This window comes from Rhagoletis pomonella, unplaced genomic scaffold (genome assembly GCF_013731165.1).
Source record: "Rhagoletis pomonella isolate Grant_MI unplaced genomic scaffold, Rhpom_1.0 Rhpom_scaffold_00003, whole genome shotgun sequence".
Classification (NCBI taxonomy): domain Eukaryota; kingdom Metazoa; phylum Arthropoda; class Insecta; order Diptera; family Tephritidae; genus Rhagoletis; species Rhagoletis pomonella.
This window is the reverse complement of record NW_023458557.1, coordinates 98,693,764-98,711,771: the sequence shown is the minus strand read 5'-3', so window position 1 is coordinate 98,711,771 and position 18,008 is coordinate 98,693,764. Positions and strand designations below refer to the sequence as shown.

At 38.0% G+C, this 18,008-nt stretch overlaps 1 protein-coding gene across 1 annotated transcript in view; it reads left to right on the top strand.

Annotated features, from left to right (window-relative positions):
- The window catches only part of LOC118735946, a 273,819-nt gene that overhangs the window by 88 nt on the left and 255,723 nt on the right, over positions 1–18,008 (top strand). The gene's annotated exons all lie outside the window — the stretch shown is intronic.

The following is an 18,008-nucleotide window of genomic DNA, read 5'->3' as shown; positions in this document are numbered from 1 at the left end:
CATAGTTACCATTTTGTAGGCGAGTGGCAAAAGAGTGCTCTTAAGTATATGTAAATACTTCGCCAGATCTCATTAAATGTAGCCAATTTTTTCTTCTCTACTCTGCAAGGCTTATTTACATGGTCGCTTACAGTTCTATCAAGTTTTTTTCACAACCACTGCTGCCTAGCCGCTATTTTACAAAGTGCTCTGACTTACAAAAAATTCCACTTAGAGCATAAAGCCTTTGACACGCGGAAAATTGACCATTCGCTACACTATTTTTCATTTTTACCGTAGACCACATAACCAAAAATACCACGTAAACACATAACCGGGGTAATTTGCAATGCCTTTTCTTTGACGGATTGAGTGCTGCAAAAGACGAGGCGTACATTATTTTCTTCTTTTTGTTACCATTGTAGACGATGGAGAAGATCCATTATCTGAGGACGGGGAAGAGCAGGGGCCCAATGTAAGGGATGTCAAATATCTGAAGTGGAAGTGCTTCCTGCAAATGTAGAATTAGAAGCAGCCTTTATAGACAGTGAGTCAGTTGACGAAGATTAATTAATTAATTAATCCCAACGGCTTTTTACCCTCCATTCCCGCCCAACCGACACGAGGGGTGCAGTCCGCATGACGTACGGAACCTTTTTTTTTCTTTTTTTTAGTTTTTTCGTGCCGAGTAGTGGAAACAGGAGTTTGTTAAGTGTCGAGATCTAAAACTATTCAGCTACAGAATCAAATTCATCAGCTGATTGGATATGCTAAAGATAGTATTTCAATTATTGAGAGTGGAAATAATAGTTTTCTTTATAGTAAAAATCGAGTCCGATACGTCAAACGTGCTGGAATGACAGTTAAAATCTTGACATAAACCACGGAATGATTCGTTTAGTTCAAAATTAGTTTTGCATGGCTTTAAAAATAGAGGTCGAAAGTGTCTTGACATTCGAGAAGGAACATTAAAATTTACCTCAGCCAGGAGGGCCGGGCTATTAATCAAGCCTGTCATTAATTTTACGATAAATATTATACCCAGCATTTCTCTACGACTTGCGAGTGTAGGCAAATTTATGAGCTTTAGACGACTTGTGTAAGGGGGGAGATTGTAATCTGAATCCCAATTAAAATTACGCAATGCAAAAAGCAAAAATTGTTTTTGAATTGATTCAATCCTTTCTGAATGAACTTGGTAGCGGGGATTCCAAACAATAGATCCGTATTCTAGTATAGGTCTAACTAAACTGGTAAAAAGAGCTTTTGTAACATAAGGATCTTTGAACTCTTTTGACCATCGCCTTACAAATGCAAAAACGCCTTTGGCTTTATTGACTGTAACATTAATATGATGGTTGAAATTCAGTTTGGAATCCATTGTGATACCAAGATCGACAAAATTGGATACCTGCTCCAGATTATAATTTGATATTGAATAAACAGCTGGTTGAACAGCCCTCCGAGAGAAACACATAACTTTACATTTTTGAAGGTTTAGTGGCATATAGTTTGTATTACACCAACTAACCACGTTGTTCAGATCCGCTTGTAACAAAGACCTTTCTTCGATAGAGGACAATGTTTTAAAAAGTTTCACATCATCGGCATACATTAAAATTTTTGAATGTTTTATTATAGAAGAAATATCATTAATGAATATCAGGAACAGAATCGGACCAAGGTGGCTTCCCTGAGGAACTCCTGAAGAAACTTTAATGATGTTGGAAGAACAATTATTAACAATAACTCTTTGTGTTCTATCAGAGAGGTAAGATGAGATCCATTGAAGAAGACTGGGCTGAAAGCCGATTAGGTCGAGTTTACGGATGAGTAACGAGTGACATACTTTGTCAAAAGCTTTACTGAAATCGGTGTAAATTACGTCGGTATGAGCATTTTCTCTAAAACCGTTTGAGACATGAGTTGTAAACTCCAATAAATTAGTCATAGTAGATTTTCCTTTAGAAAACCCGTGTTGAGATTGTGTAATTGAAGAAGATATAGAATATGTCAGCTGGTTAACAATAATTGCTTCGAATAATTTGGGGATAGCGGAGAGTTTCGCTATGCCTCGATAGTTTTCTATAGACGACCTGCTGCCGTTTTTGTGAAGTGGTATTATGAAAGACTCCTTCCAGGCTGACGGAAAAACGCCATGTTTAAGTGACAAATTGAATAGAGTTGTTAAAGGCTCGCAGATGTTCTCAGCGCAGTTTTTAAGAAAACAGGTCGGAATATGATCAGGTCCAGGCCTAAATGACGCTTTTAAGGTTTTTAAAGAGTGTAAAACTTCATCGGAAGATATTACTGGAATATAAGCAGAGTTGATTGGACAAAGCTCGTACGGATAGTCTCCACTTATAGGGAAGTCTACAGAATAATTGGACCTAAAGAACCGAGCAAACATGTTGGCAATGAGTTGGTTGTCGCTAGATACAGTGTTGCGATAATGCATAGCGGACGGAAAACCATGTGCCTTACGCTTTGAATTTATGAAACCATAAAACGATTTAGGATTGTTAATTAAATTCTTCTTAATTTTACATAAATATGAATTATAACATTTCTTATTTAATGCAAAGTAGCTATGCCGCAAAACTGAGTACCTTAGGTAATCACTGTGTAAGCCCGTTCTTTTATACAGTTTAAAAGAGTGCGACTTTTTATTTTTCAATTTTTTGAGCTCTTTAGTGAACCATAATTGTATTGGTTCTTCATGGACAATATTACGTATTGGCACATACTTTCGAAACAAATTGAAAACAGTATCATTAAAGTGCTCAAAGCTACGCTCCACGTCATCTCTATATATTGGCCAAGATAACTTTGAAAGTTCTTTGTTAATTTTCCTGAAATTTGCTTTCGCAAAAACATATCTAGTACTTGAACTTGACTTATTATTATGTATTTCATTTATGATTTCGTAGCTTAACTCAAGAGCAGGATGGTATGCATCTTCCGGCAAAACTAGGGGATCACACCGATTAATAGAGGCCTTCGGAACATCATCAACGTAAACGAGATCCAAGACCTTTCCAAACTTATTTGGACATATATTTATTTGTTTGAGGCAAAGTTCAGCCATTTCCTCCAGAAATACATTGTAACTATCTCTATATGAAACTGGTACAACATCGGTGTCAATGATGTTCCATGAAATATGTGGCAGATTTAAATCGCCCAAAACAATCATAGAATCGGATGCCGTAAGCATTGCATTTACGGTCTCAAGTAAAGAAACTAGCTGCATATATACCGATACGGCAGAATTAGGAGGGATGTAGCAAAGAGCTAAATAAATATAAGTCTTTCCAGCCTGTACACGTATACATTTAAATTCGGTATATTCAATGACAGGAAGACTAACTTCCTCGGATGGTATCGATGAATGCACATCTTTAGTTCTAATTTTAGTCGATATGTATGACTTTATATCATCCGAAGAAGTATCTTTAGCAAATCTAGAGACAAAGATTGATCTTCTCGGAGGAATTACAACCAACTTTTTGGTAATGATGTCTGATGAGCGGGGCTCCGAATTATTCGGAGGAACTAAGTTAGACAGTGGAGTTTGAGATGTTGATGGCAACACTGTTAAATCAACTGTTTGACTATTTTTAGAAGTAGACCTAGTGGATATGGCTTTAGAAATCGGAGGCTCCAATGCCTGAGGGCATGGAGAAGATAAATTAATAAGTTCTAAGGACTGGGATGGAGGATTTTTTTTTACTAGAATCCGTGGCTGTCTTTTTAGGTGGACTAATAACATGCCCACCTTTATTTTCTCGGCTATCCTCAGAGTGTGGAGGGTCGTCGAGACAAGTGAAAGACCTAAAGAAAAGGAACAGGCAGCACCAAGGGTTGTGCGTATCCTTTCTGCAACAATATAGTGGTCCGAGTCGATGTTTGGCCCTCAGAATTTGCGTACGTCTAAAACATTGGAAGCATGCCTTTCGCATGTCACCACATGTCAAAAGACAACCACGTGGCTTGACGGAGCTTTTAATGCTGAAACGTAGCACTCCACACTCGTTTTCAGGCCTTTTTCTGATCTGGGTTGTAGCGAGACCGTCGTCGACTAGGGTGAACGACCGTATTCGGCGACGACTCTCACTCGAAGTCTTTTATACGTTTGCCATGGTCATCCGAGGCTGGGTCTAAAGCCCACCGCTCAACCCAACACTGGGGGTGTGACTTTTCAGACTAGCTCGCTTCCTGATGGGCGTTCAGTTTCTACCCAGACGATACTTCAGTAGAATGATTTTTAGCCAGGTGCGGTACCAAAGAACCTCATTTCATAAGTGACCATTCAAACTACGCAGAAATACCTTAGTTTTCTGGATCAGAAGTCTCAGTGCTCTTCTATTAGTGGTACTTTAGCTACACCAGTTCAAAATTGCTAGTGGAAACACGGTTATGCGTTCTAGGGTTAAAGGGCTGTCTGCAGAACTCAAGAAAAATCTTAAGAAATATGTTTGATTACTCTGCTGTTGTTGTAAATTTCCTTGAAGAAATAAATATCTATACGAGCATTTTTTTCTTGAGAGCTGCACACTGATTTAAAAAGTTTTGGTAGTAGAATATTTTCTTTTCATTTATTGTGGGTCATTTTATATTAGTTGCGATCCCGTACGAGTCCGGACTAGTCAGAAATAATCAGAATCAGTCAGATTTTACTGGAAATCGATCCCGTACTCGGTTCTCTGACTATTGAGAGGACAAAAAAGAGAGTAAATACGGTTCTCTCTCTGTCAGAAGTTACCAGTTTTAGTCCGAGAATTTTTTGCTGGTAAATTCTGGTAAATGTGTCAAACGATCAGCTGTAGTGTGTTTGGCAACCAAATTGTAAACAAAAGAAAAGTACACTCTGCTAATTCATGTTAAAAAGTATTAAATTACTTGTTTAAGTGGATTCTAATGAATTTTAAAGTGTTTTTGGTTATTTACATGTGTGAGCTGAGTGTGTTTACATACAAAATAAGCAGAAATTTACAACCAAAATTTGGAGGTTATGTTGAAGTTGACAGAAGTTACCATTTTTTACTAGGAAGCGATCCCGTACTTTTCAATGTTACTCTCTCGCTCTGAGCGAATTTTTATTTTTTGACAGTTTTACTAGTCCGAGTCCGAGGAATACGGGATTGCACCTATTATTATTCATGCAATTTTCTTTGTTTTTTTTTTTCTTTTGATCACAAAATCCGAAGTTACACCGTATTAGTTGAGACGTTTTTGTTTTATAAAATATCAGATCACTTTATTTTTATAAAATACGTTGTAAACACAGAAATAAGCCCGTTAACCTGATGCAACCAAGGCCAATGAAATATACAAGTCTACTGGACTAGAAAAACGTTTAGATAACAGGGATTATCCAAGCGACAAGGAACATTGAAAAACTGGACGTTCCCACGGCAGACGGTTCTACTTAACCGGAACGACCCAGACTCATATCTGGCCGAGGACTTTCACTCCAAAAGTTTTGTACATATGTTGTTACAACAAGAACAGCTACTTATCCTCCATTTATAATGTCTGATTCAGATTTGACAAAGGAAGGTTTAGCTAGTTTTTAACTTGCCCGAAGTGATAGTTTATTTCTAAAAACTTTCATTGGAATAATTATTTATATACCTGATATTTTCTAGAATTATATGATTATAAAGATCGTTATCTATCCAACGTCCAAAATTGCTTAAAAAAAAAATACTTTATTTTGTGGTATAGTAACCGTGGACGTGTTTTTCCAATTGATTCAAACTCGGTGCCTTTTTCAGCGAACTCGAGATTTTTTATTGAGCAGTGGTTATGTAAATAGTTCTTAGTAATTTTCAATGCTAACATAATGATAAAGAAACAGACGGACCCAATTCTTTATATAAATGCGCAATCTTAAGAAGCTGGATCGTTCAAATATAACAAAAAAATTCAGAGAAGGCTGAACAGACATTGTTTTTACCGATAATTTCGATGTCGTCAGCATACGCCAGCAATTGTACACTCATTTCTGCGGCTCTTCTTATCGTCTCTAACATCCAGTTTAAAGAAATAAACAAATCAATCGAAAGGAAGTCGCCCTGTCTGTGAAACTCCGTTTGGTAGATTTGGAGAGGTCTTTCCCAATTCTGACGGAGCTGGTGGTATTGCTCAACGTCAGCCGAATCACTTTCTCGGGAATACCAAATTCAGACATCGCGGCTATATGCAAGTCCTTCTAGTGTAGCCAAAAACGGCTTTGAAGTCGACATATAGATGGAGAGTGCCGATCCTTCTCTCACGGGTATTTTCCCAGATTTGGCGTCTATGATGGATTTTCCAAGTCTAAAGCCACACTGATAGGTCCCAATCAGTTCGTAGACGGTGAGCTTCAGTATTTCACATAATACGCTCGATAAGACCTTGTAACCAGCATAAGAAATAAATTTGCAGGCGTTTTTGCTGTCGGCTAGCATTTCAAGCTTTTTCTTATATACATATATACATATCTCTCTTCCGACTTCAGCTCCCTACATCGGACGTCGTGCTCTATATCTTTTTTCCTTGCAGTTTCGTGACATTCCTCATCGTACCAGTTATTCTTTTGGGTTTTGCTGAAACTCGACCTCTTCTTCGTCGGCGGTATATAATGAGTGGATAATGTGGCTCCACTGCTAGCATAGGTCCGTTTGTTGAAAAGTGGTATCTGAGAGCAGGTGTAAGAGTCGAGTGGCGAATGCATTGATCGTATGTTGTGACTGAAACGGAGAAAGTTCTGAAACAACAACACACTCTTCGAATGTCTCTTTTTTGACGTTAAAGTACGTGAGCGGCATAGTGGTGCTACACTCAGTTAAAGAAATTCGAAAATTCTTCGCTAGTATGTAGAGGAGTGATAATTGAAAAAATGCTGACTATTCGGTCTATAGGTCGCAGTATAAAGCAACAATGAAATTCGATACGGTCAAAAATTACAAAGCCAGAACAAATTAAGTACAATTCTCACATACATACATATGTGTATGTACATTATGTATGTATGTATAAGAGATACTCATCTACTTATGTAGATAAATGCCCTTTCAACTCTTAGGCAGTAGCCTGCATGATTCTCTGCTATGTTGAACCACGAATGGCACGAAGAACAGACGTATGATGTATGTAAGTATGTTGCACCCTGCTCCTACGGACAACTGACAATGGATTAGTCAAGTAAATGACAATGAAAGTCCATTGGCAGTGAAGAAGAGGAGAGGAAACTTCAGGAATTGGCGAAAACAGCCATAAGATTTACTTCGAATGGAAGGTGGACAAACTAACAATAATTTGTATGTATGTGAGGTAATGCAAACGCCTTGCCGTCTTGTTGGAGAAGCTGGATAACGTTTGGCTTGATGGCCGAAAACGCGAAGCCACTCATGTAAGAATCTACTTACATAAAAGTGGCAAAGTGAGACGATTGACCTAAGCGGGAACCGCAACCAGTTTTGGTGATAGAAGGCGAAAGGATGCTAAGGCAATAAATCAGCGTGGCTGCAAAAAAAAAAAAAAAAAAAATGTATGAGCAATGTTGAGAACTATTCGCAGAGTAAAGGCAAAGCCGAAAGTCGTCAAGCATACAGCTCAAATATTGCCACGTACAAAAGCATAGAGTGAGCTCTTAAATTTATGCTCGTGTCCAACCTTCTAAACCGTATTCATCCACTCCTTTTTTCGCAGTTTTTTTTTTTCATTTCTGCTCTGCATCCTTCTTACTCGCCCCTCGCGTGTTGTTTTTTTTTTTTGTCTCGTCAGGTTAATCATGCATTGATGATGTTACGCGTTAATACCTTCATGTGAGCTGGACCACGTGTTCCACACCACGTCGCCACCGCCAACGCCACGATGCTAGCTACAACTGCAATTACGTGCATACATACATACAAACATATATCCACCCCCAATACCGGCGCTCACTCGCGCTCCTTGCCATGTATGCCACTTGCAACTTGGCAAATGCAACAAATTCGTGGCTATATAATCTCGCTTCAGTTCGGTTTCATTCGCATCCTTGTGAGTGTGTGTGTGTGTGTGTGCGCGTGTTTGTGCTTGTGCCGCTTTGTTTGCTTGCCAAAGCGTACTAGACCCGTAAAATTGATTGCCGACGGAAGCTGGAAAGTTGCACGTAATTTTTTTTTGTTTGTTTCACTCTTCCCCCTCACTCCTACCTGCTTCTTTACCTCTTTTGGTTGCTGGCGTGGCAGCAAACGTTAGTTGGCCTGTTTGGTAAAATGGTCTCAGCTTATCACCGTTCTGTGTACGGCTTTCGCCTTTATCCTGGCGCATTTACACAGTTGCTTGATGAGTTTGTCTATCTGTCTGGTGGTACAAGCTATCGGTATATATATTTTTGTGCATATGTATACAAGTCGAGTGCTTGCGCTGGGTGTAAATTGAAAATTGGGATTTATTGACATGGCGTGTCCTGTCGCGATGCCACATTTAATCGTGCGTTGCATGTACATGTTGCATGTATGATGTAGGTAAGTAATGTGTACTTAAGCTTGGGTATAGTTAGACGTGGGTGTTAGGTTGTTTCATTGTAGGTAAGAATTGTCGTGCATTCGAGGCTCAAGTGTTTATTTCTGTTTATTGCAAATTTGTAAAAGAGATCGTTGAGCTCATTTTTTTCAATGTCTTGCTTATTCTGATCAAGAAGCAGGCAAATATGTAGCTAGACTTCTGAAAAAACTGTGGTAGGAACGTCTCTTTAAAATGTCCCGAGACCTTTCGCTGGGTCACTGGAGCAATTAGGTTTAATCAAGATGGCAAAAGGATCTATTCTTGCTCTTCTTTTTTCAACATACGGAATTATCTTTGTTTATTCTCCCATTATGATTAAATTTGTGAGACTATTTTGGCTTTTACGAGGCTTATTTTTGTCGGCCTCATGCAGTCCATTGCACTGTTCGTTTTCCTTTTAAATCTTTAAATCGAAGCAAATTCGTTGGCTTCCAAAAGCTCAGCAGTTCGTCTCTCAACACAGAGCACAGTGTTTCGACTATAAAAAAAAAATCGTTGTGCTTGGAGAGGGAAAAGTAAAAGTCATATACGCGAAATTTCTCACAAAAATCCCACCAAAAATTAGAAGAATTAAGAATATCGAAACTTCCCCATATTTTATATTTAGGTCTTTCTAATAAAGTAGAGAGTAGAAACTAAATTTCGCCGAAATCGGATGTAATTTAATGTATCCGCCCACAAGGACGGATTTTTACCATATTTCATAATTCCCTATTTCTATTAATAATTAGAGGACATGTCAAGTTGCAGCAAAATTGGTGCACGTTTACTAATCTTTCCACCTGCCTCCATATAGCCGAAAACCCTGTGCATCGCTACCAAAAGGCTCATAGCTAATCACTTGAAAAGGCGTCCCAGTCATTGCTGAGCGAAGTATTCACCTAGTTTCTGGCGGTGACTTTGATGGCCTAAAGTGGGCATTCTATAACTGGTTGCGGACCGAGGAATATCAGGTCTGAGCATTCTCTAGTCAAATGGTCAGATGCCTTATTACCAGTTACACCCGAACCACCTGCTACCCAGCTTAAAGCAAGCTCGTTATGTTTACCAACAAAATTTAGTCGAGACTTGCATTGCCGAACTAGTTTGGAAGTAGTTAGCCGGCTGGCAAATGCCTTAAGTTCAGCTTGGTTGTCACTGCAGACACGTAAACTCATTTCACCACATAGTCCAGAGCCTTGAAGATTCCAAATACCGCAGCCTTGAAGACCGAAGCATACCCCCAAGAGAAAAATGATGCCTAACCTGCGTCCGGACTCAGTGCTGGAATTAAACCAGCATTCAGCCTCAGGGAACTCAACATTATAGAATCTCTTCAACAAGGTAATGGTGGCGTACTCTTCTGTGGAATTGACTAGACACAAGGGCTCCGATTTCTGAGGACAGCAATTCCCGCCAACTCCATTAGTTTTTAGTGTGCAGGTGGCCTTAAAGGCTTCCACTACTAAGGATTAACAGGGTGCGCTATTCAAATGACGAATAGTCTGTACAAGCGAATCTCACGAGCTGTTACATTTTTCGACAAAAATGTGTTTTTGGTCGAAAATGGTGGCACACTTATATTAGACAATAGATAAGCTTCAGTTTTGCATAAAGAACAAGATCACATCCAGAAATTGTATTTAAATGAAAACTTTAAAAAGATATACAAAAAAAAGTAAAAATAACAACTCGTGCTCATATACCCTTAGTTGTGTATGTAACGTATACGCTTCGTAGCGCCATACACTCCCAGCTAACACTCGTTTACTCGCACGCCTTAACTTAAAAGTCATATCATTTAAAAATAATTAAATATTAGCATGTAATATTTTTCTTCGATATTCTTGAAGAATATATATATTAATTTATTCATGTACATATATTACAATTTTAAAATGAATTTTGAGTGTGCCAATAAAAATTGGAATTTTTGCTTCGCAAATCGTCGTGATCTTATAACCAATGTATTTTTTTTTTTTCATTTGGTGGCACACTAATTTTATTACTCTAGATTGGTTCGCTATGGCGAGAAGAACATGTTCACCATTTAATATAAAAATTTTGAAGTAACTTAAACTTTTAAAATAAAAAGAAATCGTTAAAATCAAGAATTACAAAATAACTGCGACAGATATTCTGCATGCTGCCATTTTGCACACTTTTGAAACTTCTTAGGTATGTTGTATATGATGCCAACTTTCATTGCATCCAATATGAACATTCTATTTGAAAACTTTCCAAAGTTATTAAAAAAAAAAAAAGGATTTTTTCGAGTGAATAAAAAAATTAGTAACTTCGGTGTTTTTTCGTCTAAATAAAGGTTATATGGCTCATATTGTTCAAATATTTGATTTATTCTTTATTGTACTTGTTTCTGGAACTCCATTGATTGAAATAAATTCAAGAATAATGCTTTAGCGTTTTTTATGGCGAGAGAAGGGAGTGACGCCAAAAAAAACAACAACTCATGAGCTTTTCTCATATGTACCTTTTATATGTTAATATTCTCTTGCTGTGATTTTTCTTATCAGCGTCCGTCTTGGCCGAATGGTTAGAAGTTGTATTACCATTCAGTTGGACTCAGGTTCGAGATCCGATTGAAGCAATATCTAAACAGATTTAGTCTGATAGCGATAGCCCTGAGTATATTTCCATCGTTCGCAGGCTTCACTGTATATCGTTGGTCTCTTCCACCATTCGTGTGACGACAGCAAAAAAGCATACCAAAAACTTGCAGGAAAAACTCGGCCGAAAACTATATCATAGATCCACGAAAATAGAATAATTACAACAAAGCAAATGCATAACAAATTATGAATTTTGTTAAATAAAAATAACAATACGTTCACAGCGATGGTAATCGGATAAAGGCTGTTTCTCGAACACGCTTCTACCACTCCCATAAGTTCGCTGTTTTTTTTTTTTCTTTTTTTTTTTTTAATACTTTTGCTCGACTTAACACTTCTACTCAATGAAATATTTACAGAAATAAAGTAAGGAATTGAAATAATAAAAAAATATACCCAGCAATTTTTTTGTATGCTTTTCGCTCCTTTTTTCGATTTAAAATAAATGTGATAGAAAAATACTTGTATAGCTTTGAATGCGGATGACGAATAGCCAAGGGCCGAGAGCTAAGAGCCAGGCAAATCATTTATACAAAAGGCATAAGATGTTGCAAATGTTTGGCTGTATGAGTACTTTTGCAACTGCGGTTAAAGGATTAGAAAAGACAAGTATCCTTGGGCAATAGTACATACAACTCACTCGCTGACCGCACTTTTTACTCTGATGTTTATGTTGCTGTTGTTGTTGTACTAAAATTCAAGATGGAATTGTGAAATTGTGACATCTGACGCTTGTAGCTGTTGCGCTGTTGCTGCTGTTGCGCTGTTGCTGTTGCGCTGTTGCTGCTGCTGCTGCTGCTGCTGCGAGACGATGATGCCTTATGATGTCTTCCAAGACATTTCGTTACTAAAGTGATGATGTGTGGGCTTATTTATGTTTTCTTGATGTGTTGGACATTTTAATAAAATATTAAGACATTGCATGTACATACAGCTCTGGGTGTGTTGGTTTGTAAGCACCCATTCACATGCGGATGTTGCGGTTTCTTTAGCAGCTTTCGATTTTGCCTTGAATGCATCCAAGGCATTCTAAAAGATATTCTATTTTACTTTTAGAGACAATCATTTAGCATAAATACATTTGTTGGCAAGTATGTATGTATGTATGTATGTGAATCAATGTTGTTAAGTATGCACCTTTTCTGTAATACATATATCTTTTAAGAGACATAAATATATACATACATATATATATTATTTTTAGTATTGCTTTATCGTAAATTTGTTTGATGTGCAATATCCTTCATTTCATTTATTTATACTTTCGCAGTTTTACTCCTTTTTTGTGGGCTGCGGAACACTGTCAGGGTGACAATGTAAAACGTTTGTGGTCTTTGTCGTTTGTTGCGATGGTTTTTTATAAGATGATTTAAATAATAATTTATGCAAATGGCAGGCATTTCATATTGTCGTTACTATTTTAGGTATAGTACAACTGTTTGTCCCTAAGTAATTCCCAAGGAAACGATGGAAAATAACAAAACGAATGGCATAAATAAATTGAACATGGAATACATATATATGGGTCTGGTCACCGCCATATAAAATGTGGCAAAAAGTAGTAAATGTGCTGCGATTTTGCTGAAATTGAATTGTGAAACGTGGAGTAAATTTGCCTAGGAATGAATAAATATGAAAAATGGTTGAATTTAGAGGAGCGCCACACCCACTACACTAGGGGATATGGTAAATTTTATCCAATTTCAGTGACATTTTATTTGTAACTTAGATTAACCTAGGAAGACATTAATCTGAAAGATGCGAAAAATTGTTCAACTGCCACGCCCACCCGCAATCCGAATACTGGATTCTAATGTGTGGCAAGGACTAGTAGCGATCCTCCAAAACAGCGAAAATTTGATGCAAGATCTATTTTTGCATTAAAACCCCCGAGATATACAACAAATTGTGACCAGCCACGCCCCCCTCCCTCCACACTAGTTCCCGCCTACTAGGCGGAAATGTAATCCGATTTCAGTGAAAATCGGTTTGTAAGGTACAAATCCATTTTAATAAAATCGGGTAGTATTTCCCATTCCCGCCCACTAGTGTTGGGGAGGCAGGGCGTGGCTGGTCACCAATCCACAAATTTTTTTATATTTCTGGGTTTTTATGCAAAAACAAATCTTGCACCACCTTGTGTAGTGGGCGTGCCAGACAGCCAATTTTTACTAGTTATCATAATTTTTCTTTCCTTAGTGAAAGTGGTTCAAATTAGAGATGGGCGCGGGCCTAATTTTTCCGACAGGGCACGAGTTAAGAATACGTATTCGAAAACACGCACGAACACGCATAGTTTTTCTCGGAGTGCAATAGGTTATAGTCGTTGCTCTGGGAATGCAGCTCGTTCGCGCACTCTGGGCAACGTGAGCAACTCACGTGCGAGATGCGGTCACCAATCGGAGTGGAGCCTTGAGTCACGGCAGGAAGAGAGGAAGCATCGGTGGTGTCACTCCGACTTATTCGGTTTAAAAGCTCAATGAAGTCTGCAGCGACTCTACACGAGTAGGTGCGGCTGCAAGCGGGCGCCTCGCCATATAAACGTGTATTTGGTTGCGAAACCACTCACGTCCCAGCAATGGGTTGTGCGCTGGGTTCGGGATCCGCCACGTAAAAACAGGCGCCAATTAAAAAGCAGAAAAATACCTCGGATGAGAACCCCCCATTATGATGACGACCACGGCAAACGTTTAAAGGGCTACGATTTGAGGGCATGCACCTGGAATGTCCGGACCTTTAATGGGGAAGGTGGCTCTGCCCGGCTGATTGATGTCCTCGTAAGGACGCGAGCTGATATCACCGCCATCTAAGAAATGCGTTGGACGGGGCAAGGCAAGAATTGTCCGGAGCCTTGCGGCGTCTAATACAGCTGCCATGTATCGGACCTCCAATTCGGTATTGGATTTGTGGTGGGAGAAAGACTCCGTCGCCGTGTACTGTCGTTCACCTCGGTGGACGAGCGTCTACAATCCGCACCAAAGCAGTTGCGACAGCGAGTACCGCAGACAATGGAACGATGAGCTGTATGAGCTTTACAATGTCATGGACATAGTGCAGCGTATTATAATACAGCGGCGTCGCTGGCTGGGTCATGTTGTTCGAATGGACACAGACGCTCCTGCTCTGCAAGTATTCAACTCGGAACCCACTGGTGGTAGCAGGGGAAGAGGTAGATCCCCACTGCGATGGGATGATCAGGTGGAGACAGACTTGGCTTCACTTAGCATTTCCAATTGGCACAGAAGCGGAGCGACTGGCGTGCTTTGTTGAACTCGGCTAAAATCGCTTAAGCGGTTACAGAGCCAAAGAAGAGGAAGAAGAAGAAGAAAAAGATTTCAAGTATTTTGTGTCGTACTGGCTTTTGTACATATGTACACATATTGCATTTCATTTGCGGCGTAAATGGCTTTAAGAAGCCAGTCAAGGAAATCTAAATTGTAAGCAGTCCTCGATTCATACCTACATAGTAGCCAGTATTTTCGCATTACGTGAAACGGTTGCTGCCATTTGAAAACAATAAAACACTCAGCAAATCTGCCTTTAACAGTTTTCCTTTATTTATTTACTCCTTTCTCTATTTTTTATTTTTTTTTGTTTAACAGTAAGTACTCGTATGGATATTCCTTGTCTATAACGTTTAAGTTATTTCAGTACATAAGTATTATTTTACCATTCATCTGTGCATATACATACATACATACATATTTTATGTATGTTTAGCTGAGTGATTTCTTATATTATATAAGAATATGTGGAAAGGCATTTAGCTGCAGTAGTTATACGAGTAGTGTGTAAAAATGCAATCTCAAATATATACATATCTACATATGTATGTATGTATGTATGTACATATATATTCACGTAATTTTTTTTTTATGTTTTATGAAGATTCTGATGTGTTTGCGTTTCCTATGCTTGTTAAAAACTCTATTCTGCCTTTAGAGTAGAATCGCTTTTAATAAGGTATTGTTTTAAGATAAAAGGTAAATAATTTTTTAAACATATACTCCTCATCTCTAGGGGGATTTAAGCGCATTTAGGGGGGAAATCACAAGACAAAGCGAATTGAAAATTTCTCAAAGTCTCGGATTTTTTCCTATTTAAAAATCAAGCAATCAAATAGACAGTTTCCCGCAAGCTTTCACTTTTGCCAATTTTATACTAGAAAATAATTATTTTTTTTTTTTGTTTTAGTAGAGTTTAGTAGTGTTTCGGGGACCTATAAGTAGAAAAGGTCAGGTACAAGACTATTTATATTCGGAAAAGACGTCATATCTGCTATAGCGTCGGCTACAAGGCAAGCTGAGATCTACGCAATAGACAAACATATGTGACACGTAAAGTTAAAAGGGACCTACGGTCAGAAAAAATCGGTTTTCACTCTTTCATCGGCTCTTATAGTAAACGGGCCACTCTTTCCAATGCAATAAACCGCTGCTTTCTAGCTGCATTAGTTTTTTCACAATTTCACTTCAAAGTTAGGTACTTTCACAAAAAAAGTACAAAAAAATCAAATCTGACAAACTATTCTGAAATTAATCAAATTCGCTTGAAATTCGTTACTCGGGGGTTTTCGAACATCGGATTCGTAATCACGGACCTCGTTTTCGGTGTCAACGACATTTTTGAGTTTCACATGAATCCGAACAAATTTTAAATTTTTTCCGCCATATTGGATCCGCCATTTTGAATTTTTAAAAACGAATATCGGATTCATAATCAGCGACCCCGAAAACCCCCGGGTAACGAGTTTCAAGCGATTCCGATCAATTTTTAAAAAAGTCATCCGCCATTTTGAACTTTAGAAAACTAACATCGGATTCATAATCAGCGACCCCGAAAACCCTCGGGTAACGAGTTTCAATCCATTAAAACGTTCAGAAGCATCAAAATCAACTTGGTAAACTTCGAAGTCGTTTTTCTCGAAATCTGTTTTTCTGAGCGTAGGTCCCTTTTAACTTTACGTGTCACATATACATTCAGACACTATGCGAAGCGAAACTAAATATATGCCTGGATGAAATTTGAGACTGAAAATTGCTGGATGAACTCAGGTATCGGGAAGGTCTTCTAAAATTTTTGCGAGCGGAATGGAAATTGACAGAAGAAAAATCATTTTCAACTTAAATTGCTGGTGAAACCGTCTGTTAAAATTTGTGAATTGAACATGACTCGCTGCACAAATCTGTGATACTTCGGGATGTGCAGGATCGTAAATGAATATTTAGTATGCGGTCATCTCTAGTCTCTAGTAACAATGGCTTCATTCCAGAAATTTCAGCATTTGAATGACTACTCTGGCTTTCTTGCCAGTCGTCGCAGAGTATAGAAACACTTGTCAAACCTGGGTACATATAGCACATTTTTGGAAGTGCACGTCGCGACGCGTCGTGCGGCGCAGAACAGGAAACAGAAGAGCACATAATTAATGCATATTTGCCATCTCGTGAGAGGAATTGGAAATGACAAGTGAAGCCAAGTGAAAGGAAGAGAAAAAATACCATTGGATCTGTATATCATTGGTTCAGATGTTTTTGTCGGAGCAGGATGAGTAAGAAACGATACGCAATCAATTGTATTTTCTGTCGCTGAAATTTGACAATGGCCCGCTAAGAGCAAAAACAATATACAAGTAATTGTTGTATTCGTTGAATCGAAACCACCTTATATGAATTCGTCTTGCATCAAACCGATACTAAACCAATTTGTTTGTACTTGTATTTTTTTTTTTTTTTTGCAAACTGTCTCAACTATTCACTTCATTTAAAGAATTTATAACTGAAGAGATTTACAATATTCCTTTTTTTTTAGTTTTTATGATTGCTGTTGTGTACTAAGTGCATAGCTCTATACTTTTTATCGTAATTATGAAATTATAGCTTACTAAATAGTTTTAAATTTTTTTTTTTTCAATTGCAATTTCTCCACTATTATTTTGCTCACTAATTTGCTACTATATTTTGCTAAAACTACTTTATGTGTATGTGTGCATTGAATGTTTTAAATATGCATATACAATACTGTTCAGATAAAAGTTACTACTGCTTATACATATATACTTTGTAAGAATATATCGTCGGCTTAGAGTGTAAACCTGCTAAATCCGTTTTTTTTTTTTGGCAAAATTGACCTTTTGATGCAGTTCGAAGGAGTAGGCGACTCCGCAGTTGGCAAGCAAAAAAATACGTCAATATAAAAATATAATTGTCGAAAATTGTTTGATGAGTAAAGCTGCTAAGTACAATCAGTTCAAATTCAACTGCTAAATCCGACATATTGTGCTTCTGTCGCTCGATTATTGTTCTATCTTAGAGTATTACTTTATGCGTTTAAGCCAAGGTAATAGCCAGCGAATAAGCTTTAAATTTTTATATCTCAAGGAAATTATTGTTACTTGTGGAACGAAACAGAAGGAAGATTAAATGCAGAAGAGTTTTCCAGCGTGTGGGTAGATTTGTAAAAAAAAAAATTTAGTACCAAATAATAGTTCCGGGGAGCCAATTACAGTAATTTTTTTATAGCGACGAATGCACATATCAAAACCGAAACAGTATTATGGCTAATGCTTTGTTATCCACAGCTATAACTAACAATAGCTGCATTTTTTTGTAATATATATTAACTCTTTTAAAATATAAGTCACGTATAAAAGGAAGCAAAAATTTCCCTCTCCACTTTCCCATTAACAATTCACAATACAGCAGTTTTTTCACTTACCAACACTAGCCTTCAGGTCGCGTATTTTTTAACCGACCTGGCTCGGGCTGGGCTCGGATAAATAGCCGAGTTTGTGTTGTTGCTTTGCGTGTATTTCGTCATTTAAGTGAGTGTTCTTTTGTAGCTTGTTTGCAAAAGAATGCACCTAATATCATTATTGAG